General features: G+C 43.7%; 1 protein-coding gene across 5 annotated transcripts in view; it reads left to right on the forward strand.

Moving 5' to 3' along the window:
* The window catches only part of nsmfb (NMDA receptor synaptonuclear signaling and neuronal migration factor b), a 124,751-nt gene that overhangs the window by 40,271 nt on the left and 79,842 nt on the right, over window positions 1-4,638 (forward strand). The gene's annotated exons all lie outside the window — the stretch shown is intronic.

Raw genomic sequence — 4,638 nt, forward strand, 5'->3', positions numbered from 1 at the left:
AAAAAAAAAAAAAAACATCAACTGGGCACACACTGAAGTTTATTTCACACTTAATTTGCAACAAAACAAACTACAAACCATCTTTACAGTGAAACACTTTTGTGTAACTGTTTTTTTTTTAGTTCTATACTGTAGAAGTGTATTCTTTGCTCTCAGTGTTATTTCAAACATATTTCTTTTTATTTAAAACAATATTCAACTTTGCTATCATCAATACATTTAAAAAAAGCCTCTGTGCAAAATGGGGTTAACCTGTCCCCGTCAAAAACCTGTCCATTATGCTTAGTCAGGCACTGTTTTGTTTTTGTTTTTTTTCATTCATCCATCTCGCGCCCCCTTTGCAATGGCACTGCACCCCCCCTAGAGGGCATGCACCATAGTTTGGGAACCACTGGTTTAACCAAAGGCAGGCATACATTAAGCTAATCCCTTATGGAAAAAAACCCACATGACTTTAAAATGTTTTTCACACGACCTCATGTGGTAAAACATGGGACCACATTTTTCACATAAATATGTTCAAAATCCTCCAAAATCACATGGGAAACTTGCAGAACATGTTTCACATATGTCATGTGTTAGTATCACATATGAAACACGTGTGAAAATTATGTTTTCAATCGTGATGTTCTGGTGGTTAATCTGTAAGGGATAAATAGACTATAACACGTTTGTCTGCAACTTTAAAAAAATAGTAGTTTAGTTTTGTGTAAATAGAGAATTCTTGCATTCACTTGACTTTTATTTATTTTCAAATAATATAGACTAAGACACAGGCCAGTGTCTGGTTTGAATGTTTATCTGTTTATCACAGTTTTAAAAAGTCATCAATAAATTTCTAAAGTTTTCCATCATACGGTTCTTGTGGTTTACACTGTTATTAATGACTTGTCAGAGTAGGATTTGTTGTAACCATGTGATTTATAGAGTAATACTCCCCCTCCACTTTGGTTTGTGTGATTTGTCAGTCAACTGTACACAATTTTCTTTCATTAAAAAACAAAGTTGGCTGTTTGGAAATTTGGGGGGCATGGTAGAAATTTGGAGAAGCTGTGGAGAAGGGCTTTTGGTTGAGCTCTGAGATTCTGGCAACCCATTCAACAACTCGAGCAAAGAAAGTGTGGCATGTCCCAAGCTTTTCTTGGTTAAGGTGGGGAACTGTGAACCTGGACTGAAGATGTTGAGTGTTGGAAAGAGCACTTTGGGTGTCACTGTAATCTGGTCAATATTCAAACAGATTCAGATACCAAACAGATTTATATCCCTCATTAGCCTTGTTCAACTCTAGGAAGTTGAAAATATTGTCTCCCCTTGAGACATTTTGTTGAGGCGGGAGTTTGCTGGAGTTTTTAAGGGCTAACCAATCCTTATATAACCAAAGCAAGACTTCTGTCCACTTTCTCTGCACAAAGTCAAGCCCGCCTCTCGTCTTTGCTCCTGTTTGTGGTGTTCATGAATAGGATCTCAAGGTGTAGTCATGGAGAGGAGGGTGGCTACATGGGAAGGATGTGGGAACTATGGAAACTTTGATACCTAACATCCAGATTTACTTAGAAAGAACATTGGACTCAGTGTTCCAACATTCAAGACTGAAACCTGCTTTCATACCTAGAAATTGATGAGGTACAACAAAGATGCTACAGCAAGGAGGAGCCAGGATGACAGGTCAGGGAAGATATACCATCATTCCCACAAACTGAATATGGTTACAAAGCCCTTAAAGAAGTCCTGATGAACTGAAAGCAAGGAAGGAGAATCTTCATTCTCAGTACTGTGAAAATGAAGATTGTGACCAACCTAGATGCCTATGCCCTGCACCTCTTGCTAAGGCTAAGTAACAAAGTACCCTCTGAAAGTCTGCTAGAAGTTGTGAGTGTGGCCCTGCTAGGTATCCTTACTGACACCATCACAGAGACCAACAAGCTGGTATAAACCACAGCAACAGTAGTAATACAGAGAGAAACCAGTCAGCTGTCAGAACTTGTCCATACTTGATGCTCTAAAGACTGCCAAACAATGCCTCAAAGCTCTTGTTACTTATCTTAGGAGTTACACTCAAGAAGCAGAAACCAGGAAAATTAACAGAGTATTCTCCACCACACCATCCAAAGTGTACTCTCAATGACAGGGGGATAACACAAAAGCAGATTCACCCAGAACTAAGACTGAGATATACTGGAAAACAATATGAGAAAAAGAGACATCACACAACAATAATGCCTCATGGCTACAGAATCTAAGATCTGAACACAGCTACCTCCCAGAACAAGAATCAGTATCCATTACAGTGGTCGACATCCAAGACAGAGTCTCAGGAATGAAAAGCTGGACTGCACCAGGGCCTGACATGATCCACACCTACTAGCTGAAGAAACTGACTGCTCTCCATGAATACCTAGCTGCACAAAAGAACCAGCTGCTAATACAAAGGACCCACCCAGAGTGGTTGACTCAATACCAGACAGGACTTATTGTGAAAGACCCCTAGAAAGGGGCAATCCCATCCAACTACCATCCAATCACCAGCCTCTGTACAACATGGAGTTTTATGTCAAGCATCATAGCGGCAGATGAACAGGCAAATGGGTCATACAGGAGCAAGCCACAGAAGGGAATTGGCACCAACACCAGGAGAGCCAAGCACCAGCTACTGGTTGACAGAACCATAGCTCAAGACTGTAAGGCCAGACACACAAACCTGTGCACCACCTGGAATGACTACAGGAAAAATTATGACTCGATACCACACACATGGATACTGGAATTCTAGAAACTATAAAACATCAACAGGACACTAAGAGTATTCATTGAGAACAAAGTAGGAATGTGGAAGACAACTTTAGAGGCCAATTCAAAACCAATTGCACAAGGCAGCATCGGATGCAGCATATACTAAAGAGATGCGCTGTCTTCACTCTTGTTCTGCATGGGCCTGAATCCCCTCAGCCAGATCACTGCAAAGAGTAATTTTAGTGTTCCAAAGTGGAACATTCATCATTCGCCTCCTCTACATGGATGACATCAAGCTCTAAGCCAAAAATGAGTAAGACATTGACTCACTGACCCACCTCACAGGATACACACCAAGGACATTTGAATGTCATTCGGACTGAATAAATGCAGCTGAATGGTATGCAAGAGAGGCAAAGTGATCGCAACTTAGGAAGTTTAAGTACTTGAAGGCAACATTGCAGATGTCCAGGACAGCAACAAATACCTTGGAATCCCACTGACAAGAACCCAGGGTAACTAGTCCGAGAGCGAGACCAAAACCAGACGCAGAGACAACAGCTGAAGGTAAGTGCAATTTATTTACAGGTGTCCAATGTATATACAGTGCGACAGGTTCGTGGAATGATCTGTGAAGTAAGAGGAACAGGGTGAGTCTCGGGTACCAATCCTAGTATCAGCCTAGCACTGCACGATGGCTTGTTAATGTTCTTTTGTCCTTACAGATCCAGGAAGTGTCCAGCAGCGTGGAGGAGATGACGGAGGTGTTAGGTGATCCAAAGGTCAACAAGCCAGTATCCTGTCCAGGTGAGTATCCAGAGGTCCAAGGTAAGTATCCGTAATGGTCGTAATCCAGTAGCGTGGCGAAGAACCTGAAGTCAAGGTGCACAAAGAACGTAATCAATAAATAACCACTTTAGGTTAGAAACTGTGGCTGAGAATCTAACCCAGAAGGTTCGATGCTCCAGCGAAGGTCTGGTCTCAGCTGAAGGCTTAAGTACTGGCAGTCCTCATTAACTGGATCTGGATCACCTGTAAAAAGAAGGGTAGGAGGAGCCGCCCCAAGGCGGGGCTAAAACTCCAGATCCCTACAGTACCCCCCCCTCAAAGATCGCCCCTTGGCGATCAGAGACGCCTCTCTGGGTGAGCTCTATAAAAGTCAGTAATCAGAGTAGGGTCCAAAATAAAAGATCTAGGGACCCATGTGCGCTCCTCAGGACCATAACCCTCCCAGTCCACGAGGAACTGCCGTCCCCTGCCTCTCTGCCTGACGTCCAAAATACAGTTAACCGTAAATGCAGGCTGGTTATCAATTAACCGGGCGGGAGGGTGGAGGACGGTAGGAGGGCTCAATGGACTGTCCACTGCTGGCTTGACTTGGGATACATGGAATGATGGATGGATGTGCATGGAAGCTGGCAAGGTTAAGCGAACTGATGTAGGGTTAATGACTTTCTCGATTGGAAATGGCCCGATGAAACGAGGTGCCAATTTCCTGGTGGTGCCTCTCAAAGGTATGTCCCTGGTGGACAGCCATACCCTATCGCCCACCTTGTAGCTGGGAGCAGAGGAGTGTTGACGGTCTGCATACCTTTTATTCTGTTCGGTAGTTCTATGCAGTGCTCTCCTGGTTTGTCTCCATATGCTTCGGCACCTTCGCAGATGAGCCTGCACAGAAGGGACAGTTAACTCAGGTTCAAAGCTGGGGAACAGTGGGGGGTTATAACCCACAGATGCCTCGAATGGTGATAATCCTGTGGCTGACGAGACGTGTGTGTTGTGCGCATATTCAATCCAAACCAGTTTCTTGCTCCAGATAGATGGATTGTCGCTGGCAAGACACCTGAGAGCCACCTCTAGCTCCTGATTACAGCGCTCGGACTGACCGTTGGACTGAGGATGGTACCC

The sequence above is a fragment of the Kryptolebias marmoratus genome, linkage group LG1 (assembly GCF_001649575.2).
Source record: "Kryptolebias marmoratus isolate JLee-2015 linkage group LG1, ASM164957v2, whole genome shotgun sequence".
Classification (NCBI taxonomy): Eukaryota; Metazoa; Chordata; class Actinopteri; order Cyprinodontiformes; family Rivulidae; genus Kryptolebias; species Kryptolebias marmoratus.